This window comes from Hemitrygon akajei, unplaced genomic scaffold, assembly GCF_048418815.1.
Source record: "Hemitrygon akajei unplaced genomic scaffold, sHemAka1.3 Scf000048, whole genome shotgun sequence".
Classification (NCBI taxonomy): Eukaryota; Metazoa; Chordata; class Chondrichthyes; order Myliobatiformes; family Dasyatidae; genus Hemitrygon; species Hemitrygon akajei.
Genome location: NW_027331934.1, coordinates 4,798,091 through 4,825,841, shown reverse-complemented (window position 1 = coordinate 4,825,841; position 27,751 = coordinate 4,798,091). Strand labels below are relative to the sequence as shown.

The window sequence follows — 27,751 nt, the reverse complement described above, 5'->3', positions numbered from 1 at the left end:
CAAAATCATAACAATGGTCACTCCCCACTATGAACTGACTTGTGTTCCAGTATTTGGGATGACTGAGTGAATCCTTTCCCACCGACTGAGCAGGTGAACGGCTTCTCCCTAGTGTGAACTTGCTGATGTCTCTGTAGGTTGGCTGACCGAGTGAATCTCTTTCCACAGACTGAGCAGGTGAACGGCTTCTCCCCAGTGTGAACTCGCTGATGTACCAGTAAGGTGGATGACTCAGTGAATCCTTTCCCACATTCTGAGCAGGTGAAAGGCCACTTCCCAGTGTGAACTTGCTGGTGTGCCAGTAGTTGAGATGACCGAGTGAATCCCTTCCCACACTTTGAGCAGGTGAATGGCTTCTCCCCAGTGTGAACTCGCTGATGACTATGTAGGTTGGATGAGTGAGCGAATCTCTTCCCACAGTCTGAGCAGGTGAACAGCTTCTCCCCAGTGTGAACTGACTGGTGTTCCAGTAGGTGGGATGACTGAGTGAATCCCTTCCCACATTCTGAGCAGGTGAACGGCTTCTCCCCAGTGTGAACTCGCTGATGCTTCTGTAGGGTGGATGAATCAGTGAATCCCTTCCCACAGACAGAGCAGGTGAACGGTTTCTCTCCAGTGTGAACTCGCTGATGTACCAGTAGGGTGGATGACCGAGTGAATCCCTTCCCACAGACTGAGCAGATGAAAAGCTTCTCCCCAGTGTGAACTCGCTGGTGACTCTGTAGGGTGGAAGAGTCAGTGAATCCTTTCCCACACTCTGAGCAGGTGAATGGCCTCTCACCAGTGTGAACTCGATGATGTCTCTGTAGATTGGATGACTGAGTGAATCCCTTCCCACACTCTGAGCAGATGAACAGCTTCTCCCCAGTGTGAACTCGCTGATGTCTCTGTAGGGTGGAAGAGTCAGTGAATCCCATCCCACACTCTGAGCAGGTGAATGGCTTCTCTCCAGTGTGAACTCGCTGATGACTCAGAAGGGTGGATGGATTAGTGAATCTCTTCCCACAGACTGAGCAGGTGAATGGCCGCTCTCCAGTGTGAATTCGATGATGTCTCTGTAGATTGGATGACTGATTGAATCTCTTCCCACATTCTGTGCAGGTGAATGGCTTCTCCCCAGTGTGAACTGACTGGTGTTCCAGTAGGTGGGATGATTGAGTGAATCCCTTCCCACATTCTGAGCAGGTGAACGGCTTCTCCCCAGTGTGAACTCGCTGATGCTTCTGTAGGGTGGAAGAATCAGTGAATCTCTTCCCACATTCTGAACAGGTGAACGGTTTCTCCCCAGTGTGAACTCGCTGATGTACCAGTAGGGTGGATGACCGAGTGAATCTCTTCCCACAGACTGAGCAGATGAACGGCTTCTCCCCAGTGTGAACTCGCTGATGACTTTGCAGGTGGGATGACTGAGTGAATCTCTTCCCACAGACTGAGCAGCTGAATGGCCTCTCTCCAGTGTGAACACGCTGGTGTGCCATTAGGTCAGATGACTGAGTGAATCCTTTCCCAGAAATTCAGCAGATCACCAGCCTTTGCCCACAGTGAACTGACTGGTGTGTCCGCAGGTGGGAAGACTGACTGAATCCTTTCTCACACACAGAACAGGTGAATGGCCTTGCCCAGTGTGAACTTGCTAATGTACCTTCAGTTGTGATAAACGAGTGAATCCATTCCCACTGTCTGAGCAGGTGAATGGCCTTTCTCCTGTGTGAAATGACGGGTTGCCAGTTGGTCAAATGACCGAGTGAATCCCTCCCCACAGTTTGAGCAGGAAGGATGGTCGATTGAACCCCTTGCTCCACTTCTTAAATATCTGGACAGAGACAACCAAACTGGTGTGCCGTGTTTGAACTTCCTGGAGACAAACTCCTTCTTGTTTTTAACCTGTAAAAAGATTTACAAAATCCATCAATGGGTGTAGGACAACATTTCAGATGAGATTACTTGAGTTACCAAGGTTTGATCTGGTATCACACTGTTACAGTGAGATTCTACCCAAGTTGGACACAGAAATCATCTCCTGACTGGGCAGAGTGCTGGTATCTGGAATGACCATCAATTCCCTGATGCTGTTCCTGTTTCTATAAGAATGGGGCATTTCTGCCATCTCCAATTTCTACCTTGGCTGAGTTGGAATCTCTCCATTGGTATTATTCCCTGTTCCTGCTGAGTTGCATGGGTGCCTGGCCCCACAGTAACTGAAACAGTCTCATGCAATTAGTCTTTCTTGATGTGCATCTGGGATTTTCTTTTATGTATTATTAACTTAAAGTGCCACAGTTTTAATGCCATATAAAAAATTCCTGTTGAGGTGAATGGTTGGTCCACACAGCTGTTAAAAAGACAGAGTGAATTTTTGTAATATTTCACATTCTTGTAGAAAATTACAACACAGAAACATGCCCTTTGGGCCATCTAGTCTGTGCTGAACTATTTAATCTTCCCACTCCCATACCCCTACCATGCAGGTACCTACATGAACCTCTGAAATGTTGAAATCGAGCTCGCATGCACCACTTGAGCTGGCTGCTCATTCCACACCCGGATGACTGTCTGTGTGAATGAGTTTCCCTTCATGTTCCCCTTAACATTTCACCTTTCACCCTTAACCCATGGCCTCTGGTTGTACTCCCACCCCATCTCAGTGGTAAAAGCCAGCTTGCATTTACACTATCTATGCCCCTCTATCACAATCAAATCTCCCCTCAAACTCCTACAGTCCAAGGAATAAAGTCTTGACCTGTTCAATCTTTCCTTATAACCCAAGTACTCCAGACCTGGCAACATACTTGTGAATTTTCTCTGAACTCCTTCAAAGTCCTTACAGCTTTCCTGTAGGTTGGTGACCAAAACTGCACCCAGTACTCCAAATTAGGCCTCACCAATGTCTTCTACAAGTCAACATAACATCCATCTATTGTTGTCAGTACTTTTGTTCATGAAGGCCATTGGGCTAAAATCTTCCCTTCCGTCTCTATCTAACTGTGATACCACTTTCAGTGAATTAAGGACTTTCTTCTACAACAGGTCCCTTTCTTCTACAACACTCCTCCGTGCCCAACCAGTCACTGTGAAAGACCTCCCTTGGTAGGTCAGACCAAAGTGCAACAACTCACACTTGTCTGCATTAAATTCCTTTTTCCATTTCTCAAACCATTTTGCCAGCTGGTCCAGGTCGCACTGCAAGTTGAAATGCTTTTTTGGCATTGACTAGATGGGCCAAAGAGCCTGTTTCTTTACTGAACTTCTCCATGTTTCTATGGCAGAGAAGCTGGCCAAACTTGTTTGGAAGGGAAAGGGTAGGAGTGACAATTGAGCAGCAGTGGCTGGAGTTTCTGGAGCAATTCGGGAGCTGAGTGATTCCACAGAAGTGGAAGCATTAGAAAGACAGGAGGACACAACTGTGGCTAAAATGAGAAGCCAAAGCCAACATAAATGTCAAAGAGAGGGCAAACAAAAGAACAAAAACTATTCGGAAGCTTTGAGAAACCAAAAGAAGACAACAAAAAAAGTCAGATGAACTCAGTGCGTGGAATCATGATTTGTAGTCATTAATGGGTCTCGGTAGCACCCAACAGTCTGAGGCATTTAGAGGAACAAAATATACGAGGCTTCAATTTCTTTTCAAAAGCAAGGTTCCCTGGACCAGTTACCTTCCAACTTTCATTTTGGCAGGCAAATACAAACTCTGCATCCTCAAAAATTCACATCTGAAGGCCTCCCACTTACAGGTACTCCTTTGCCAGGAGACAACCTGTCCCAAACCACACTTGTCAGATCCTTTCTGATACCTTCAAAATTGACCTTTCTCCAATTTAGAATCTCAACCCGTGGTCCAGACCTCTCTTTTTCCATATTTACTTTGAATCTCATGGCATTATGATCACAAATTCTGTCACCACCCTGGATCATTTCCTAACAGCTTATTGCACACTTCTACATCAGGAATTCTACGTACTGATTAAGGGCACATTTGACAAACTCTACCCCATCTAGTCTTTTTACAGTGTAGGAGTCCCAGTCAATATATGATAAGTTAAAATCACTTATTGAATCAACCTTTTTTTTTATTGGCATGGTCTGCAATCTCTCTACAAATTTGTTCCTCTAAATCCCTCACACTTCTGGCTGCAACCAAGTCCCAATATTGGCTACAATATCATAATTCCTTGTCCTGAGCTCATCTGGCTTTCCTACGATGCTTCTTGCATTGTGATATATACAGCTCAGCACATTCATCGCACCAGGCTCAACCATCTAACTGCTGAATCTATGATCTGAACACCTGACTGGTGTCAAGGAAACAAATCCTCCATCATTGTCACAAAAACAAAGGAGCTGATTGTGGACGACATGAGGAATGGAGACAGGATAACCCTTATTGACATCAATGGATCTGGGGTTAAGAAGGTGAACAGCTTTAAGTTCCTCGGCATAAACATCACCAAGCACCTTACATTGTCTGTACATACGGCTGTGTTGTGAAAAGAGCACAGCAGTACCTCTGTCACCTCAGATAGTTGAAAAAGTTGGGGATGGGGACCAAAATCCTGAGGACTTTCTACAGGGACACAATTGAGAGCATCCTGACAGGCTGCATCACTGCCTGGTATGGGAACTGTACTTCCCTTAATTGCAGGAAACTGCAGAGAGTGTTGCGGACAGCCCAGCACATCCGTAGTGGTGAACTTTCCACTATTCAGTACATTTACACAGACAGGTGTATAAAAAGGGCCCAAAGGATATCAGGGACCAAATTCACCACAACCACAAACTGTTCCTGCTGTCACCATCCAGGAAACGGTACCACAGCAAAAGGACCAACAGGCTCCGGGACATCATCTTCCACCAGGCCATCAGACTGATTAATTCATGCTGATACAATTGCATTTCAATGTTATATTGACTGTCCTATGTACAAACTATCTATTATAAATTACCATAAATTACACATTGCACATTTAGATGGAGACATAACATAAAGATTTCTACTCCTCATGTTTATGAAGTATGTATCTAATAAAGTCAATTCAATTCAATTTACCCTCTCCATTATCTGATAGATAGATAGATAGATAGATAGATAGATACTTTATTCATCCCCATGGGGAAATTCAACTTATTTTTTCCAATGTCCCATACACTTGTTGTAGCAAAACTAATTACATACACTACTTAACTCAGTAAAAAATATGATATACATCTAAATCACTATCTCAAAAAGCATTAATAATAGCTTTTAAAAAGTTCTTAAGTCCTGGCGGTAGAATTGTAAAGCCTAATGGCATTGGGGAGTATTGACCTCTTGATCCTGTCTGAGGAGCATTGCATTGATAGTAACCTGTCGCTGAAACTGCTTCTCTGTCTCTGGATGGTGCTATGTAGAGGATGTTCAGAGTTATCCATAATTGACCGTAGCCTACTCAGCGCCCTTCGCTCAGCTACCGATGTTAAACTCTCCAGCACTTTGCCCACGACAGAGCCCGCCTTCCTTACCAGCTTATTAAGACGTGAGGCGTCCCTCTTCTTAATGCTTCCTCCCCAAAACGCCACTGCAAAGAAGAGGGCGCTCTCCACAACTGACCTATAGAACATCTTCAGCATCTCACTACAGACATTGAATGACGCCAACTTTCTTAGGAAGTACAGTCGACTCTGTGCCTTCCTGCACAAGGCATCTGTGTTGGCAGTCCAGTCTAGCTTCTCGTCTAACTGTACTCCCAGATACTTGTAGGTCTTAACCTGCTCCACACATTCTCCATTAATGATCACTGGCTCCCTATGAGGCCTAGATCTCCTAAAGTCCACCACCATCTCCTTGGTCTTGGTGATATTGAGACGCAGGTAGTTTGATTTGCACCATATCACAAAGTCCTGTATCAGTTTCCTATACTCCTCCTCCTGTCCATTCCTGACACACCCCACTATGGCCGTGTCATCAGCGAACTTCTGCACATGGCAGGACTCCGAGTTATATTGGAAGTCTGATGTGTACAGGGTGAACAGGACCGGAGAGAGTACGGTTCGCTGCAGCGCCCCTGTGCTGCTGACCACCGTGTCAGACCTACAGTCTCCCAACCGCACATCTATCTGTCAAGTAGTCCACTATCCAATCCACCATGTGAGAGTCTACTCCCATCTCCGTTAGGTCTCTGTTTGGTCATTCTGGCTCCCATTCCCCTTGCAGTTTATTTTAACCACATCACCCGCTCCACCCACACTAGCACTAGCATGCCTTACCACTTGGATATCAGTCCCCTCTTGTTCTGTTCCCCTAACTAATGAATCACCTATCACCCCTTTGACTTTTCTCTGTCAGGTAATCCCCTTCACCATCAGTTTCTACAGTGGTCTACCTTTTGTTGTGTTTGATGGGCACTAGAGTACTCTGCAATGGCTATTTAACCTCATTCCCCTTCCTGACTCTCTCCCAGTTTCCTGTGTCCGGCACCTTGGGTGTAACTCACCTCTCTTCATGTCATATCTATCACCCCCTCCAACTCCTGGATGATCCGGAATTCATCCATTTCAGGTTCCAACTCCTTAACGTGCAGGGTGCACATCTTGTAGGTGAGGACATCAGGGACGCCGGAGGTCTCACCACCTTCCCACCAATGTCCCCTCTAATTTGTAATGACCAGTGTGCAGTTAAATCATGTACTGTGCACTTTTTTTAACTCAGTGACATGTGCACAGTGAATTTTATACAGAGAGGTAATCGTTTTCACAGCTAGCAAATCACTGTTGATAAGTACTTTGATCTCCCCTGGATTTGATCGAGTTCATCTGCACTCTCACACAACCTATGTAGGAGGCCTGTAACGGGTAATGAAGGATTTTCTCACCAGAGCTTTTGCATATTGTCCATATGTGGTTTGCTTGCTAAATTATGCTTTAAAAAGTCAGATTTGCAACTGGTTTGTTGATCAAGTTTGACTGTTTAAATGGTTAATTACATATTTGACTGAGAAAAGAGGATAAAAGGATTTGTTCATTTTATCTAATATTTGGTTTGATTTTTGTTGTTATTTCTTAAATTACTAACTGGTAGTCTTTTTTTCTACCAACAGGGTTTCTTTTTATATATTTATCTGGGAGGGTTAAGTTACTATGATTTTACTAATTAATATTTCTATCAATTCAGTTAAGTATACTATTAACTTTTTTAAATCTGTTTTATTATAGCACCCTATAACTGAATTTAAAGTTTTCTTAGGGATTTAAAGCTAAACTTAAGATGGGGCTGGTTTTTCTCTCTAAGAGATTATATTATTTTGGTTCTTTTTCTGTTTAACACATGATAGAATGTAAAGACTCTCCTTTGTTGAGACTTTACTGTCTTTCTTGCAAGGTCATTTTATATATTTTATGTACTGGCTGGGGGGAGGCAGAGACGAGACCAACAGAGTGGCCCATGTCTTCACATCTATCTTAGTTCACTTGCCGTTTTTTCAGGCTTTTTGGAGGGTGGGTGGGTTTAGAGTTAGGAGTTTTTTCCCATTGGGTGGTTCCAGAGCATGCGTGTTTTCTATATGGCTTTATTCTTCATCACTGCCATCTTTGATAATCCCGTATTGGTATGTGTTCTGCGCATGTATAAAGTAAATTAGAATAAAATTATAGTATGGCAGTTAAATGGATTAATGTAATAATTTGGAATATACGTGGTTGGAATTATCCTATTAAACAAAAAAGACTTCAAATTATTAATCGATTCCAACCTGATATAATTTTTGCTCAGGAGACGCATATCAAGGCAGGAGATCAGAATAGATTTTTTCGCTGGTGGAATGGAAAACAACTCCATGCTACTTCTCAGAGCAAAACTAAGGGTGTGTCTATCTTTATTAAATCTAATATATTTACTCAAGAGTATATTGAGTCAGATTCTAATGGTAGATTTTTAATTGTTAAAGGAGTGATTTGTAATAGAAAGGTTGTTTTGGTTAATTTGTATGGTCCTAATTTAGATGATCCTGCTTTTAAAAAAAAAATATTTGCTTTACTGCCAGATTTAAATGAGTATATGTTGTTAATGGGTGGGGTTTTTAAACTGTTGCTTAAATCCTATGATTGATAAGAGCTCAACTAATCAACGACTTACAAATCATTTTGCATCAGTTATTAACTCTTTTTTGACCAATTTTGGGTTGATCGAATTATGGAGGCATTTACACCCTGATAACAGAGAATATTTTTTTTCTTTCCATGTTTATGAAATATATTCAAGGATTGATTATATTATAGTTGATCCCTGTCTTTTGCCTAATGTTAAAAACTGTGAATATGACGCTATTGCTATACCTGATCATGCGCCTTTGAGTTTGTCCTTTGAATTTGACGATGACATTTTTGGCCGTCCACCATGGCACATGTCTCAGACTTTATTGCAAAGCTCTGACTTTATCAGTTTTATCAAAAGCCAGATAAAAGAAGTTTTTACTTTTTAATGATATAGGAGGTATGTCTAAATTAATTATATTGGATACATTCAAAGCATTTTTATGTGGTCAGATTATTTCTTATTCAACTAAACTTAAAAAACAGACTAAAGCAAAATTAGATAAAATTTCAAAACAAATTGAAGATTTAGATAATATCTATGTGACCTCCCCTAATATTGACATTTAAAAAAAGGGTGGAACTTCAATCATAATATAACCTATTATTAACTCATTTAATTGAAGGTTATCTACTTAAGTTAAAGACCCAATTTTATATGTTTGGAGATAAAAATAATAAACTACATGCATCTCAATTAAAATGAGCTGGAGCCAAGAGGCTAATTTTGAAAATTCGTAGAAAAGATGGTACCCTGGCTCGGGATTATGAAGAAATTAATAAGATTTTTCAAGACTTTTATACTGAACTTTATAAATCTCAATGTCCAGTGGACTCTTCTGAAATGAATGTTTTTTTTTACGAACGATTGCTTTTCCTAAAATTTCTGTTGAGGATCAAAAAACTCTGGATGCCTAAATTACTGAATCCAAAATTCATAAAGCTATTTTCTCAATGCAAACTGGTAAGGCCCCGGGACTTACCGGTTATCCTGTAGAATTTTATTAAAAATTTGGAAAATTGCTTTCTCCATATATGTTGGAGATGTTTAAAGAATCTTTTGTGAAAAGTGATTTACCCTCTACTTTTTATGAAGCTTCTATTTCTTTAATTCTCAAAAAGGATAAAGATCCTTTTGATTTTGCCTCATACAGACGTATTTCATTATTGAATGTTGAAGCTAAGATTCACTTAAAGATGATGGCCAATCCATTGGAGAGTATTTTGGGTAAAGTCATTTTTAAAGATCAAACAGGCTTTATAAAGGGTCATTTTTCTTTCTCAAATGTTCGGAGATTATTTAACATTATACATTCACCTTCTTCTAAAACTCCACAATGCCTTATATCTTTGGATGCTGAAAAAGCATTTGATTGAATCGAATGGAAATATTTATTTAATACTTTAGAAAAATTTTGTTTTTGTATTAATTTTAATAATTGGATTAAAATGATATATAAAGCTCCTATTGCTACTGTTGTCACTAATAACTGTAGGTCTCCTTTTTTCAGCTATCACGGGGGACAAGCCAAGGTTGCCCATTAAGTCCTTTGTTATGTAACTTAAGATTAGAGCCCCTTGCTATTGCTCTTTGTGAAGCCAAAAATATTCATGGGATTTTTGTGAATGAGGCCATGCACAAGATCTCTCTTTACACTGATGATTTATTGATATGTATATCCAAGCCTGAATAATCTATTCCTGCTTTGCTAAAATTATATGACAAATTTGGAGACCTTTCAGGATATAAAATAAATTTTAGTAAAAGTGAATTACTTCCTTTAAATGAATCTGTCTCTATATATGATAATATTCCTTTTAAAGTTATGGATTCTTTTAGATATTTAGGTGTTATAATTACTAAAAAATATCAGGATCTTTATAAAGCCAATTTTCCTCCTTTAGTGGACTTTTTAAGATTTGTTTTTACAAGAGTGTTTAATGTCTTTTTCACAGTTAATGGACAAATATGATATCTCTAATACACATTTTTCAAATATTTACAGGTTGGGAATTTTTTACGTGATTTTTTACCAATTTACCCCTCAGCCTGCTCTTTAAATTTGGCTTATGCTATTTTTCAGTTTAAACCTTTTCAAAAACAATTCATAGCAATCCTTTATAAACAGTTAATGAATGCTCGCATGTCGCCTAATGACAGGGTTCAATGCACCTGGGAAGTACAACTTCAACATTCACTTTCAGATAATCAGTGGAGTAAAATTTATTATTTAGTCAATAATTCACCTATCTGCACATGCCATATCTAAATTCAGTTTAAGATAGTACACAGGGCCCACATGTCCAAAGATAAATTGGTGCATATTTTTTCTAATATAAGCCCTATTTGTGACAGATGTAATGCAGAAGTGGCTACTCTAACTCATATGTTTTGGTCATGTGTAAGTTTAAACAATTTTTGGAGGGATGTGTTTGGAATATTATCTAAAGTTATAGATGTGGATGTTCAACCTAATCCACTTACAGCAATTTTTGGGATTATTCCAGAGGAAGCAAGCAAAGTGTCTGCTTCCGCCCAACAAAACTTTTATATTTATTTCAGAATATTCCTGTTTTTGTTTACTAAGAAGTTATTTGATCGGATTGATTCTATTATTCTATCTTTTATTTGGGATAATAAAAGACCAAGAATTGGTAAATGTCATTTGCAAAAGTTAAAAAAGGATGGTGGTCTCACTTTGCCTAATCTATGAATGTATTATTGGGCTGCTAACTTCTGGTATGTCCTTCTGGTTATATTGGGTTGATAGGAATGAACAGCCAATCTGGGTAGACCAGGAACTGAGAGATGTGAAACAGTTTTATTTAACTTCGTTATTAGGAGTTACTCTACCTATACAATTAGCTAAAGTTGCTAATTTAAACCTATATCCTGTGGTTAAGCACTCTTTACAAATTTGGAACCAGTTCCGCAATTTTTTTTAATCATAAAAAAGTTAAACTTTGTAGTATAATTTACCATAATTACTTTTTAAACCTTCTTGGAGTGCTCCAATTTTTTTTTTACTTTGGGAAAATAAAGGTATTAATTCTTTTTTGGATTTATTTAAAGAAGGCAGATTGATGTCTTTTGAACAATTTGTCAATAAGTATTCTCTCTTATATTCAAATTTTTTACAATATCTTCAAGTTAGACATTTTTTACAAAAATATTTAAGTAATTTTCCTTACATATTGGAGGCTGATTTGTCAGATACTATTATGAATATGAACCCCTTGTTGAAAGGTTCTATTGGAAGAATTTATCATTTATTATTACAAAGGGATAAGCGTCCTTTACTTAAGATTAAACAGGATTGGGAGAAGGAACTCAATTTCCCTTTTATATGGGAGGATTGGACATGGATTCTGAAGCTGGTTAACTCTTCTTCGATCTGTGCTAGTAATTCACTGATTCAATTTAAAATTGTACATTATTACCATTTGACGAAGGAGAGACTTCCAAAAATATTTCCCAATGTTGACAAGTATTGTGATAGATGTAAAAATGAGATAGCCACACTGACACATATGTTCTGGTCATGTCTATATTAAAACAGTTTTGAAAGTCAGTCTTTTTGACAATTTCTAAAGCACTCAGAATCAATTTACAACCTAATAAATTAACTATGCTTTTTGGAATAATTCCTCAAAATATCCATGGTATTTCTGTGTCTGACCAACATGTTTGTTACATTGATAGCTAGGAGGGCCATCTTGTTGAAATGGAAGGATATATCAGCTCCTACTTTGTCACAATGGCTCTCTCAGGTGATGCTGTGTCTTGGAGAAAATTAGAAGTCGAACCTTTGTACCTTTATTTGATTTTGAGAAAAGATGGGGATCATCTGCTCATTATTATCATTTCAGTTAACTGATAGATTTCCTCCACGATCTAAATGTAAATTTTTTTGATATATCTTTTCTTTCTTTTTGGTGGTTTGATGTTTATTTTTAGAAGCTTTTTGTATGACGCTTGGCTCTGGGGTTGTACCTCCAATGGGTTTCTTCTTTTTTCCCCTCACTTTTCTTTTTAGTTTAATTCACAAAATTTTCAATCCTCAAGATAATTTCCTCTTTTATGAGGCATTGTAAGTGTTGTTACTTCGATGCACTTGTGCTATTTTTGAATAATAATAATAATAAAAAGATATGAAAAGAATATTAAAGGTGAATATGTTCAGTGGGAAGGAGGATGCGAGCGGGCTATATCTGCGGATCAGAAATGGGAACAACAACCTACCAAGGGACAGGTGGGGACAACAACCCATTTAGAAATTGACAAGCAAAGATGCTTCCTACCATGAGTACCAGCCCTCAGGAAGAGCCCAATGTAATATTGACAGTTGCTGCTATTCCAGTTCCGTTTATGATTGATATGGGGGCAACTACAACCACTCTCAATCGGGAAATAGTATCGGAAAAGGGATTGCAGTTATCAGACGCAACATTCACTCTGTCTGGGTTTGAAGGCACGGAACGTACGTATTCACATAACAGTCGGGGGTGTAATCCAGCAGGGAGAGACTTGCTCTGTCTGTTGGAAGTCGAGATTCTCTGCACAGGCAATGGTGTCACCCTGTGACAAGTGAACAACTGATAGCTTCCCCAATTTCTGACCTCCCAGTGGTGGGCATTTAATCTGGACTCCATTGCGTCTGAACCCCTTCTGCCAGTGGTCGACCCCCATGTGACTCTGTGCTGTGACATTACGGGGTGCTCAGCTGAGGAAAGTCAATATTATGCACCCCTCGAGGGACAGAAGTTCCCAGTCATGATGATTGGAGAGATCCCCATTCCACTGTTAGTGTTTGCCCTGGGTTCAAGCCAAAGAGCCCAGAGTTCATTGCCTACACCTTGCTGAAACAAGCCTCCAGCACCGAGGGAGACTGGCAAGACTTGGCTGCGGTCCAACTCCGATAATGGAAGGAGTCTGAGGTGAAGGCGGGACATTTGGTGAGACACACTTTTAATATTGATCGATCCCAAGACGCTGTACCCCATCTCTGAGCAAATTCAGGCCATGAAGTCGGTCGCACCAACTGTCCCCCTGTCCGGATCACCGTGAAGGAAGGACAGACTCTCCCATCCATTCTGCAATATCCCCCTCTAGCCCGAAGCAATTTTATGAGGATGGAAGCTCTTTTGTGGATCCAGCAGGGAAATAATATTCTGGCTATGCGATAGTGACAGACAGTGAAATTGTTCAGCAAGCTTCTTTTGAAGCAGCTGTCTCCGCCCAGAAGGCTGAGCTGTTTGCTCTGACTCGTGTCTGTATCCCAGAAACAGACTGAAGTGGGAACGTTTACACAGACTCCCGTTATGCATTTGGAATTGTACATGACTACAGGGCTCTCTGGGAACATCGGGATTCCTGACTTCCTCTGGCCATCCCATTAGCAATGCCACCATTGTAAACAACTTACTCACCGCTCTACAGCTACCTGGAGTTCTGGCTGTTATTAAATGTGCGGCCCACACACGCATGTCCGACTGTGTCACTAAACACAATGCTCTAGCAGATCAGACAGTGAAAAGTGCGGCACAATCTTCAGTAGTTGTAGCCTCCTCGGGTTCCCGTCAAGCAATCCTCCATGACTAAAGCAGAAGGGGTTTCCCGGACATGTGGGAGGTACGTAATTTTCAGGGGGACACCTCTGAGGAGGAGCACAAACTGTGGTCCCAGATGGGGGTGCCAGAAAGACCCTGACCTAGGTTTTTGGATCACCCCAGCGGGACAGGTTTGGGTTCCTACACAGTTTTTACCAATATTGGCCGATTATATACATAATTGTACACACCTGGGAAAGGAGAGAATGGTTGGTAACCTGTACCCTGCACAACGGGTACAACTCCCTTGACAGGTGGATCCTTTTCTGTGTCTACAAGTTGCCTAGAGTACATTGCTATAGATACTGCTTAGTTATTATAGATGTGTTTAGTAGATGGATTGAAGCTATTCCAACTACCATTAATCCTGCTATGACTGTTGTGAAGGTATTATTATGGGATATAATTCCCAGGAACAGCCTGCCAGAGATGCTCAGCTCTGACAATGGCCCACACTTTGTGGTGAAAGTAAACGAAGGGGTATGTAACAAACTAGATATCCAGCAACAATTCCACTGTGTACACCACCCACGGGCCACTGGCAGAGTGGAAAGAGCCAATGGCACTCTGAAGAGTAAACTGGCCAGACTAACAGCAGCGGAGACTGGACTCACTTGGTTGAATGTCCTACCGTTAGCCCTATTCCACAAGGGTTACCCCATAGGGGTAAGCGGGGTTGTCACCAGTTTAAAACATTTATGCATGGCCCATGAGGATATCCTGGGGACCAAGACCTTGTGCACCATTGCTCCCAGAAAGCCTACCAGCAAAATTAGATATTGGAAGAGATGGGGAAATAAATATGCCAACTAACCAAAATTTTCCAAGCGTTACATTCACAGGTATGACAGGCTTACAAGGAAGAGAACTACCCTGCAGAGAGGAGTGACTATCCCACCATAGAACCTGGGAATTTATCCTGATCAGGAACTGCGATCGAGGGAAACTCAGACCTCGGTGGAGAGGACCATATCAAGTGTTACTGACCACTCCGACAGCTGTGAAACTGAAAGGGCAATCTCGGTGGATACATCGAACAGACTACAAACGTGTTACTGAAGGAACTGAGTAGAAGGACTCTCTCGGACTAAAGGAAATTGTATTGGTTGATGATGAACCTCTCGGTTTCTTGCTGTGGACTGTCATTTTAACAGATATTGCCTGAGTGATGTCAGCCACCAGCTTTCTCAGCTCCTGTTTGATTCTTACAAAGAGAGAGAGAGAGAGGGCTGAAACTATTTGACCATGTAGCGTGTTTACACTTGCTCGCAGCTTGTGTTTACATAGCTCAAAGTTTGTTTTATTTAAGCAAGGACACACAGTCAGCCGGAGAGAAAGAAAGAAGATGGAAGGTTCGAAACAAAGGACCTAGTGGCCAAAGGTCACTGTTTGGACTCTCCTATGCCCACAAGGGTGGGTTAATTATTGATCCATTGTATACTGAATGTGTGATTGTCACTTTGTTTGATCCACTGGAGTGGATCCGTTGGTTTGGGAGTATCCTGTGAGGACCACTTGTGCTAACCCTTGCCTGGGTGTGGTAATCACTTGAAGAGGTACCCCTGTGAACAATCACTGTTGGTGATAATTCGTATAATCCATATGGGGATTTTGTTGGAGTATCTCGTGGCTACCACTTTTGTTAACCCTTAGCTGGATTCGGGTGTGTTCTATGGTAACCACTTGTGAGAGTGGATATTCTGTGGAAATCACTGTCGGTAATACTTTGTGTGTTGGATCTGTATTGGGAGTACCTTCCCGAATCTACCTGTGTGTTAACCCTTGCTTGGGTGGTAGTTCCTTCTGCAGACAGTACTCCTGTGATAAGCTACTTCTGGTGATAATTCGTATGTGGATTTAGAACAATGACGGATAAGACCTACGGCGACTGTTATCCTGTTTTACCACTGTGGAGTTTGTGGAATTCAACGTAATTGCCTTCTCTCGACATTCACCTTAGATTACAAATATTTCTCTTGTCATTTATTCCATGGCTGAACTGAACTTTCATACTTCACCATCTCAAGACTTTGAGCTTGGTATTCCCTGAGCTCAGTGGTTTGGGAGTTATATTTACACATATGTGGTAAATATATATGGTTCATTTAAACCGTTACGAGTGCGTAACAGTAGTGTTTGTGTTTATGTCTTTGAGAGGGCTCACCCCAGCATCCAGTTATGATCTTTCTGTCTCTGTCACACTTATGCCAAATGGGTAGAACTAGGGGCCCTGACAGACACAGTGTTTTGACAGATGTATCTCAGGCCCCCACCAAACGGAACTTCCTACACTGGGAAACATGCATCGTGGCCATACTTGCAGGTGCCCAGCAGCGGAGAGGAATAACTGAGACTGAGCGATCTTTGATGATAGCTTTTCTTTCCTATGGAGTAGCCAGGAATTCACGAGAGATAATCAATTTGGCTACAGCACTTGAGGAGCTGGCCACAATACTGCAGGGGCCCTGACAGAAACACAGGCCCAAGTAACAGAAATATCCACTGAAATGATTGCAATCCGTCAAACAGTCGTACAGAATCGTACAGCTTTAGATTTTATCCCAGCTGAGAAGGGGGAACCTGTGCTGTTATTGACACAGAATGCTGCACCTATATGCCTGATGAGTCTAATAACATTACATCCCTCTCCGAGCACACTGCCTAGGAGATTGACAGCATCAAGAAAGTAGGGCAGGATTTACACGGGTTCACGGAAGAGTCGAAATGGTGATCTTCAAAGGCTTGTTTGGTAATATGTGGGGCATGATATTGCATTATGTCCTAATAGTTGTACATATCTTTGTTATAGTTACTGTTGTATGCCGTTTTTACCCTCTGAGAAGTCAAAGCTGTACTCGGTTGCTTTCTCTTTAAAAAATTACTGTTTTGTTGCTCATGTAATGATCAAAAAGCAGGGAATGATGAAGTATGGTTTAACACTTCGTTAAAAAATAGCAGCCTGTTTTTCTGAAAGAATCAGAATCAGATTTTAATCGCCAAGTACCTATGCACATAAAAGGAATTTACTTCCGGCAGATGTTGTCTCTCTGCTCATAACAATAATAATGATAGATATAAATGAAAATATAAATTATACATACAGGTAGTGCCTGTATGAACTGCTGATGATCAATAGATTTACTAAGCTATGCTGAGCCATATTTCTTCTTGAGGGTAGCTAGCTAGGGTTTCAGGATGCTTATCTCCTTGTGCACTCATGCATAGAGATAGGGCAACTTCAATAGCGATTATGATTATTTTGTAATTTGTCTTTAGGGGCTCCAGCCTGTCATGTAGTAAATAACTTTGGCTCCAGCATGTCTTGTGTGGGGAGTATCTGGACGGATATATCTGTGGTGAAGGGGAATTGTTAGTCAGTGGATTGGGCGGGAACAGTCATTGACTGTTCCTGTTTGAGCGACTAACTGAGTAAGCCCCAGATACTTGGAATAAAGAGTTTGTACTTATACAGTCTATGAGAGACTCTCTCCGGATTCGACTTCCACAAAATGGGAGTGGTTTTAAAGGGCTGGGCTGCTGGAAGCACATTACCAGACCTGGAGTGAATGCAACTGGGTCTGACAGAGGCATAACTGGTTCTTCAGGGCACATTCAGTCTCGCTCCAGCTGTTTCCTACCTTCCCTTGTACAGGTATGTAATGTCTAAAGGACCAGTGTTTGAGTAAATGAGACTCACCAAACTTTCTCCTGACTGAATCACTGGAATCTCCGAGTCAGATGGGTTCTCTCCAGTTGATGCTCTCAGTCCTCGGGCTGGTTCACTTGTTGTTGTTCCCTCATCTTCAGTTGTGGTTTTTCTTCCAATAAATCTCTCACTGCAGGTCTAACGTTAACATGAAAGATAATGAAGCACATTAACAGTAAAAAGCAGAACCAAACATTTCTGCTTCATGTTACTAAGAACAAAACTCACTGAAATTTAAACGTTGAAGGCAGATATAATGATCTCAGTGAACAATCTTTTATTCTCCCTCACATGACACAAAAGAATATGGGATAAGAAGGAGCCATCATTCAGTCATGGTAAGACATAAGGAACAGAATTAGGTGATTTGATCCATCTGATCTGCCCCACCATTTAAACATGGCTGGTTTTTATTCCAACTCCATATTCCTGCCTTCCTCCTGTAACCTTGAAGCTATTTAGCAATCTTGAATATATTAATCTCTGTCATAAATATACCCAAATGGCAGCCTCAACCAACCTCTGTGGCAACAAATTCCACACTTCGGACACCTAATGCAAAAAAAAAAATCTCAACTGAATTTTAACGGGAAGCATCTTTATTCTGAGACTGTGAGAGTCTGTCAGATCACAGGCTCTCTGTCTAATGGAAACATCCTCTCCATGTCCACTGTATCCAGGCTTTTCAGCATTCGGTAGGTTTACTTAACCAAACATCCCCCCACCACCCCCACCGTCCCTCTGAACTCCATTGAGCACAGGTCCAGAACCATCAAATGCTCCTCACACATAACGCCGATCACTCCTGAGATTATTCATGTGAACCTCGTTAGCAACAACTGCACTGAACACATTTTCAGCAATAACAGACAAACTGGTACCAGGATAATTGACAGGGAAAAGTTGTGCTTTCCTTACTGTTCTACTATCACAGATCGAGTCATTTCCATTTCCAGGTTAAATGTAATAAAAAGAAAGTGGAATTACCAGAAACACTCAGCAGGTAAGGAACAGCTGCGGGGAGGGGAACAAACTTTACAATTCAGGTTAATGACGTTTCGTCAGAATGACTTCAAACATTTAGTTTTTAGTGCAGATCTCCAGCAACTTGAGATTCTGCCTGATTTCCACCAAATGACAGACTGGTGACAGTGAGGGGTGGGGGAATTTCCAAACACAGTTTGAACGCCAGACTCACGGGTCTAGTCCTACTGTTGTAAACATGGAAAAGCCGGTCCGGAGATGTCAGAACACACCACAGCTACTGAATTAATGATACATACTACTGTATAAAAGATTCGAAAATGACAGAGTTAGAAGAAACAACAAGAACTTTGCCAGATATACTTTGACCACCACCAAATTTTTATCAACACACCATATTCCGGACACTTCACGCTTTGCATGGTAACTGCTCCGCCCGTGACTGCGAGGAACTGCACAGTCCTTTGGATCCAGATCAGCACATCACAGAAACCTTTCTCTCCACTAGACTTCCCAGTCCCTCGGTAAAGCAGTCAGTGAAATCAAAGATCCCCACAACCTGGGACGTTCTCCTTTCTCACCCACCCCAGTCCGGGAGAAGACAACAGCCATAACACTCCAGGACAAATGCGAGGAGCCTCAGGAAGCGAGCCGAATTGGGAATGTTAATCTGACTAAGTGGCCAAAAACACACCACGTGATCTTGCGTCACAAAGCGGAGGGCGGGGTGAATCTGCGATACACAGCCTCACGTGACCTGTTGGCGGGACTTCCATTTCAATTCTGAGGAAATAGACACCCTGTACTCCTGGTTTGGATCGTTCAATGCAGATTATGTGAAGGGGACACATTTCTGACGAGCCCAGATAACTGGAAAATAAATGAGTAACTGGCCCTCAGTTCGGGGCTCACGGCCAACATTGGATCTCCCCGCTCGGGATCGGTCTCAATACTCACCGATGGAAAGTGATATCTTCGCTCAGCAGACAGGGATGCTGACCGTGGAGACGAAAAGCCTTCCCCGATCACACAGACGACCCACTTCAGCAATGAGCGGAGAAGAAAACACCGTACACCCGGAGAAGCTGGGCATGCGCGAAGCGATCGTTTCAGTGTCCGGAGGGCGGGGCCTCGGAAACAGATGCACAGATGCTGCCCATCTACGGTTAAATGGGAGGGGCAAAGGAATGACGTGACGGCTTTGGTCTCTCTCTCTCTCTCCTCTCTCTCTCTCTCCTCTCTCTCTCTCTCTCTCTCTCTCTCTCTCTCTCTCTCTCTCTCTCTCTCTCTCTCTCTCTCTCTCTCTCTCTCTCTCTCTCTCTCTCTCTCTCTCTCTCTCTCTCTCTCTCTCTCTCTCTCTCCCCCCCCCCCCCCCCCCCCCCCCCAGACTGAGAACCAGCTACCCACTACTCTGTGGACAGAAATAAACTTGCCGCTCACATCTCCACTCACCTTAAATGTATTAGTCATTTCAACCCCCAGGAAAAATATATCGTCTGTCCACTCTATCTATTCCTCTCGTTATCTTACAAACGTCCATCCAGTCTCACCCCAGCCTGCGCCGCTCTGGAGAAAACAACACAAGTTTGTCCAGCCTCTCGTTATAGCTCATGCCCTCTAATCCAAGCAGTGCCCTGGTAAACCTCTTCTGCGCCCTCTCCGATATCCTGATATCCTTCCGAGGATGGGGGCGACCAGAACAGTATGAAACACTCCAGATGTGGTCTAACTAGTTTTATAAAATTGTTGTTACGAAGTGTGACGTTTTAGAAACGAACCAGCAGCAATAGAGTTCACACTGGAGTCTGGTTTTGATGTTGAAGCCATTCTCTTTATTAGTTTCTACTTATGATGTAGTAACTTAATGAAATAAAGGGAAGTTACCAGTGTTAAGTGTATATATGTGTAAATATAATTCCTAGACTATCGAACGTGAGGGAACAAAGCTCAGAGTCTTGAGATGGTAAAGTAGGAAAGTTCAGTAATCCACGGAATAAATGATGGGAAAGAGATATTTGTAATCCAGGGTGAAACGTAGAGAAAAGGCCGTTACTTCAAAATAACCGTCGACGAAGTTCTTATCCGTTGAATCCGTCCACATACGAGTTATCAGCGAAAGTGACCTGTCACAGGAATACCGTCTTCCAGGGGTTGCCACACAACGTACCCAGGCAAGGGTTAACACAAGATATTCCAAAATCCACTCCTATGGTTTATACGAAGTGACAGCCACAAACATTCGTTGTGGTTCCGTGCACCGATGATCAACCCACTCCTGTGGAGAGTTGGGCAGAGGAGAGTTCCAAGCCTCAGCTGTGACTAACTGAAGCGATCAGCTTTTCCAGTCTCTCTCTCTCTTTAGATTGGCCGACTGCCTGTCTGCTCTCTGTCTCTCTTATGTTTCAGTCCACAGTCAGCGCTGTCAGCCTGTGACTGACGTCATAGCCCCGCCTCCTCACGCCGGCGCTCTTAAAGAAACAGTCACAGTACGACCGCAGGCTCGTAACAGCCGCAACATAACTTCTCGACTTTAGAACTCAATGCTTCAACTAATAAAGACAACCATGCCACTTGCCTTCTTAACCACCTAATCAATCTGTGCAGTCTCTTTCAGGGAGCGATGAACTTGGAGTCTAAGATCCCTCTGATCATCAACACTGTTCAGGGTTTTGCATTTAACAGTGTACTGTCTCATGCATTCGACCTACCGAGCTGCCAAGATAATCATCACTAATCAAATCTCACTGAGATTTCTCAGGGCCTGTTGAATTTATTGCCAAGTGCACAAGTACGGGAAGGTACAGGAACAGAGAAACACTGACTTGTGGCAGCATCACAGGCAAGTACATTCAGATAACACACGGAACATAAATTGTACGATTCTCTGTCAGTAACAATCTATAAACATGTTTTATGTCATTAACAGTATCTAAAATACATTGTGTCATGATCAATATTATAATGTGCATTTTGTATCAATAACAGACTTGGAAATGATGATTTTGGTCCCTGTCTCCATTCCTCCTGAAATCCACAACCAGCTCCTGTGTTTTTGTCACAATGAGGGAGAGGTTGTTTTCTTGACACCACTGTGTCGGGGTGATGACTTCTTCTCTGTCGGCTGCCTCGTTATTATTTGAGATTACGCCAGTCAGTGTAGTGTCGTCAGCAAATTTACTTAACAGATTGGAACTGTGGGTGGCGACACAAGTCATGGGTGCTTCGAGAGTAAAGGCGGGGGCCAAGGAGACAACCCTGTGAGGTATGTGTGCTGAGGGTCAGAAAGACAGAGGTGAGGGAGCCCACTCTTACCACCTGCCGGCGATCGGACAGGAAGTCCAGGATCCAGCTGCACAAGGCAGGGTGAAGGCCGAGGTCTCTGAGCTTCTTGTCGATACTTCACTCCTTCGTATGGCTACTGCTCTGCCCATGACTGCAAGGAACTGCAGAGAACTTTGGAGAGCAGAGAACATCAGAGAAACAAGCCTCCACTCCATGGACTCTTCCTACAATTCCCCTGCCTCGGAAAAGCAGGCCATGTACTCAAAGATCCTCACAACCTGGACATTCTTCCTGCAAACCCGCTCCCCCATCGGGGAAGAGATACAAAAGCCTTAAAGCGCGAACCATCCGGCTCAAGGACGGTTTCCTGTCTGTGGTTATAAGTCAAATGAATGATAAAATGGACTCGGCCTCACAATGTAACTCGACGTGACCCTGCACCATATGTCTAGTGATTGTTTTGCCAGTTTCATTTTCCATTTTTAGAATTTCTTTATTGACACATAATCTTCTACAGCTATAAAATGATACAAAGTGTCAATAGATTAATATGTATTCAATTAATAAAGCTAAAAGAACTGATCGTAAAATATAAAAATGGAAAATATATATATCGAAAAATAAGGGAAAAAAGTACCCCCATCTCCCTCGGAAAAAAGCCCAGTAACCACAAAAAAAGGGGAAAAATCCATTAGGAATGAACCCTCCGGAGCAATACGTTTGACCATCATCTAAATTTTTTAAAAAAAGAATCATCAACCGTCATTTCATATTTATAAAAAAATAAAATTGGACGGAAATCATATAGCATAATTCAAATTAAATGATAATATTTGGCTAAAGAACCCCATCTTCTCTCAAAATCGAATCGAGTATCAAAAGTTCTACTATTTTTTCCAAACTGAGACATAACATTCCTTGAGAAAACCATTCAATTAATGTAGTGGAAGAAATATCTTTCCATTTTAATAAAATAGCCCTTCTTGTCAGTAGTGTAACAAATGCAATTACATGTTGATCTGAAGATGAAACACCCTGAATATGATGTGGAGGTATTCCAAATAGAACAGTCAATCTATTAGGTTGTAAATTAATTTTCAGAGCTTTAGAAATTGTAGAAAATAAAGATTGTCAAAATAATTTTAATGAAGAATATGACCAGAACATATGTGACAAAGTAGCTACTTCAGTTTCACATTATCACAGCATTTGTCTGTAGTAGGAAATATTTTAGATAGTCTCTCCTTTGCAAAATAATAACGGTGAACAGTTTTAAATTGAAAAAACAATGGTTGGCACATACAGAAGAAGAATTTACGTTTTTCAAAACTCGAAGCTAATCTTCATTAACAAGGGTCATATTAAGTTCTCTCTCCCAATCTTGTTTAATCTTTAGTGATAGGTTCCCTTTTTGTAACAAAAATAAATTATAAATTCTGCTAACGGAACCTTTCACTAAGGGATTCAATTTCAAAATGGTATCCAACAAATCAGATTCTTGTAAATATGGAAACTTAGGTAAACATTGTTGTAAAAAATGTTTCACCTGAACATATTGCAAAAAATGTGTGCGAGCGAGAGGAAATTTGTTAATTAACTCTTCAAAGGTCATCAATCGACCATTACAAAATAAATCTGTAAAAGAATGGATCCCTTTATTTTTCCATAGGGGAAAAATGGGGTCAGTTCTTGAAGGCTTAAATGGAAAGTTTCGATATAAAAACTATACAACGTAAATTGTTTAAAATTTTAAAAAATAATTACGAAACTGAACCCAAATCCGTAGGGATAGTTTAATAACCGGGTAAAGATTTAAATTTGGAATTTTAGAGAGCTGTAAAGGTAATGGAGCTCCTAAAACTAAAGTTAAATAAAATTGTTTAACAGCTTTTAATTCCAAATCAACCCATAATGATTTTTGGTTCTTATCAAGCCAATATAACCAAATATATAATTGTCTAATATTCACAGCCCAATAATACAGTCTTAAATTAGGAAGTTCAAGTCCACCATCTTTTTTTAGAATTTTGTAAATGATACTTATTAATTCTTGGTCTCTTATTGTTCCAAATAAAGGAAGAAATAAGAGAGTCAATTTGATCGAAATTTGTTTTAGTTAAAAAGATAGGTATATTTTGGAAAATAATAATACCTAAATAATAATACCTAAATATCTAAATATATTAACTATTCTAAAAGGAATATCATTATATATACTAACAGGGACATTTAATGGAAACAATTCACTGTTACTCAAGTTAAGTTTATATCCAGAAAATTTACCGAAATCTTTAAGTGTTTCCAAAAGATTAGGAATTGATTCCTCAAGATTTGAAATAAAAACCAAAAGATCATCTGCTTAAAGAGAAATCTTATGTATGGTTCCATTCATAGAGATGCCATGAATATTTTTAGCTTCACGTAGTGTTATAGCAAAAGTCTCCAATACAAGATTAAATAATAAAGGGCTTAATGGACATCCCTGTCTAGTTCCACGAGAAAGTGAGAGAAAAAAAGAAGACCTGCAGTTATTAGTAATGACAAGCTCAAGGGCGGCTTCCTGTCTGTGGTTAGAAGCCAAATGAATGATAAAATGGACTCGGCCTCACAATGTAACTCGACGTGAACCTGCACCATATGTCTATCTGCACTGCACTTTCTCTGCAGCCATAATGCTTTGTTACAGTGATTGTTCTGTCGTATATCAGCTCAATGTACTGTTGTAATGTATCGATCTGTGTGGATGGTACGTCAGGCAAGATTTTCATTGGAAGTTCAGTACGTGATGATAGTAAACAAATTCCCCATTTTAACTGTGCGGAAATATTAGACAGGCTGAGCTTCTGCTCTGGAGCCACAGAAGGAAACTGAACTGTTGTCATTTCTGAAATGAACTGGAATGTTGTCCAGCCTCTCGTTATAGCTCGTGCTCTCTAATCCAGGCAGTATCCTGGTAAACCTCTTCTGCGCCCTCTCCAAAGCCCCGGCATCCTTCCCAGAATGGGGGCGACCAGAACTGTATGAAACACTCCAGATGTGGTCTAACTAGTTTTATAAAACCGTGTTACGAACTGAAGCGTTTTAGAAACGAACCAGCAGCAATAGAGTTCACACTGGAGTCTGGTTTTGATGGTAAAAACACTCTGTTTATTAGTATCTACTTATAATATAGTAACTTAACGAAATAAAGTTAACAGTATTAAGTGTATATATGTGTAAATGTAATTCCCAGACTATCGAGCCTGAGGGAACAAAGTTTAGAGTCTTGAGATGGTAAAGTAGGAAAGTTCAGTAATCCACGGAATAAATGACGGTAGAGAGATATTTGTAATCCAGGGTGAAACGTAGAGAAAAGGCCGTTACTTCAAAATAACCGTCGACGAAGTTCTTATCCGTCGAATCCGTCCACAGACGAGTTATCAGCGAAAGTGACCTGTCACAGGAATACCGTCTTCCAGGGGTTACCACACAACATACCCAGGCAAGGGTTAATACAAGATATTCCAAATTCCACTCCTATGGATTATACGAAGTGACAGCCACACACGTTCGTTGTGGTTCTGTGTACTGATGATCAACCCACTCTTGTGGGCATAGGAGATTTCCAAGCCTCAGCTGCGACTAACTGAAGCAATCAGCTTTTCCAGTCTCTCTCTCTCTCTCTCTCTCTCTCTCTCTCTCTCTCTCTCTCTCTCTCTCTCTCTCTCTCTTTAGACTGGCCGACTGCCTGTCTGCAGATCGTTCTCTCTCACTTATGGTTCAGTCCACAGTTAGCGCTGTCAGCCTGTGACTGACGTCATAGTCCCGCCTCATCACGCCGGCGCTCTTAAAGAGACAGTCACAGTACGACCGCAGGCTCGGAACAGCTGCAACATAACTTCCCGACTTTTGAACTCAATGCTTCAACTAATAAAGACAACCATGTCATTTGCCTTCTTAACTACCCGATCAGTCTGTGCAGTCTTTTTCAGGGAGTCTAAGATCCCTCTGATCATCAACACTGTTCAGGGTTTTGCATTTAACAGTGTACTGTCTCATACATTCGACCTACCGAGCAGCCAAGATGATCATCACTAATCAAATCTCACTGAGATTTCTCAGGTCCTGTTGAATTTATTGCCAAGTGCACAAGTATGGGAAGGTACAGGTACAGAGAAACACTGACTTGTGGCAGCATCACAGGCAAGTACATTCAGATAACACACGGAACACAAATTGTACGATTCTCTGTCAGTAACAATCTATAAATATGTTTTATGTCATTAACAGTATATAAAATACATTGTGTCATGATCAATATTGTGTCATGAGGCCTCGTAATTATTTGGGATCCAGCGGATCAATGTAATGTCGTCAGCAAATCTAATTAGCAGATTGGAACCCGTCACTGCAGCCCCACAGTGCACTATGTACTGATTGCAAAGCTACGAACTTGCATGTGAATAGCCTCCCCTCCCCCAACTCCACTCTTTCTGCGTCACCAGCAGACTGGGGCATCTCACATCTCGCTGCCTCCGCCAGGACATTAAACTGTGAACAACTGTTGTCAGGGACTGATCTCTGGGGTACTCCAAACGCTACCTCCTTCCAGTCTGAAAACGACCCACTCATCCAGACACACACTACCGGCAGTTTATCGATCTCCAACGAAAAAGCCTAATCACCTACTCCTGAGCTTCAATACCATTGTTGACTCTGAGTTTACCACCGTCAAATGCCGGGAGGGACATAATAATCAGAAAGTCTCCAGTCACAGCCGTGTAAATAAAATGTGATCTCAGTCGGTGTGTGGCGCTTGCTCAGAATGCGAAGGAGACAGACAAACTGAGCCAAGTCACAGACTGATGAAGGGGAGGAATGATCCATTTTGATACAGAGAGGGAAGCAGAGAGTTTGATATTGTGCCTGATGCCGGAACTGTGGCCAGTTAGAAGATGAAATCTTGTTCCTCTAAATTGTTTTGAGATGTGACAGTGTTTTAATCAGAAGGCACCATGGAGACTAAAATTATTTCAGTTGAAATGTCCTTCACCCACTGACTTGCTTTGTAAACGTTTAGCAGTGTAGGAAAGTCAAAGGATTTGTGTATGGGAATCACAAACACAACAGCTTCACACTGGGAAGTGGCCGTTCACCTGCTCCGTGTGTGCGAAGAGACTCATTCAGTGAACCCACTTTGTGATGCTCCGGTGAGTTCACAATAAATAGAGGCCACATTTCTGTCCGGAGTGAGCAAAGAGTTTTACTCAATCATCCCAGCTGCTGCAACACCAGCAACTTCACATCAGGGAGGAAGTTCAAATCAGCTCCGTGTTAAATGTTTAACCATCACGGTGACTGAAGGCAGCTGCAGGTTCATGAGGGACTGTTACTGTCAGATTCTGCAGTTCTTGTGGCTGCTCATCGCCCCCAGGACTGAACCCTGGTCACTGAGCATTGGAGGAGTCTGTTCTGCTGATGTTAGCCTTAAACTAGACTGGTGTTTAATATTGTGGATCTGTGAAAGATAAATCAGTTCTGTATCAAATCCCGTGTCTCAGGTACTTACTGTCTCTACCACACTCACGATGCAAACTAGGGAGGCCACTAGGCCCATCTGGTCCCTGCCCATATTTCTGTTCCATATCAGTTTATGAAAATCTATCCCTGCCGTTCCCCTCTCACCCTCCCTGAGATGACAGGTTGCAACTAGTCTCCATTCCGTGGGATAGGAGATTTCTCTTAAATTTCATAGAATCATAGAAATCTACAACACATTACAGACGCTTTGGCCCACAATGTTGTGCCGACCATGTAACTTACTCTAGAAACTGCTTAGAATTACCCTACCGCATAGCCACCTATTTTCCTAAGCTCCATGTACCTATCTAAGAGTCTGTTAAAAGACCCTATTGTATCCGCCTCTACCACTGTCGCTGGCAGTGCATTCCACACACACACCACTCTTTGCTTAAAAATCTTAGCTCTGACATCTCCTCTGTACCTACTTCCAAGCAGCTTAAACCTATTCCCCCTCGTGTTCGCCGTTTCAGCCCTGGGAAAAAGCCTCTGACTATCCACACGACCAATGCCTCTCATCATCTTATACACCTGCATGAATTCCCTGCA

General features: G+C 41.5%; 1 protein-coding gene and 1 pseudogene across 1 annotated transcript in view; both read right to left on the bottom strand.

Annotated features, from left to right (window-relative positions):
* LOC140720935 (uncharacterized) overlaps window positions 1-19,002 on the bottom strand; it is a 45,550-nt gene extending 26,548 nt beyond the window's left edge. The window contains exons 1-2 of the mRNA XM_073035787.1: window positions 18,756-19,002; window positions 17,369-17,515 (exon numbers count right to left, since the gene is read on the bottom strand). The gene's annotated coding sequence lies outside the window, so the exon portion shown is untranslated. The remainder of the gene's footprint in view (window positions 1-17,368; window positions 17,516-18,755) is intronic.
* LOC140720894 (uncharacterized) lies at window positions 18-26,330 on the bottom strand (annotated as a pseudogene).
* Window positions 26,331-27,751: the final 1,421 nt, after the last annotated feature.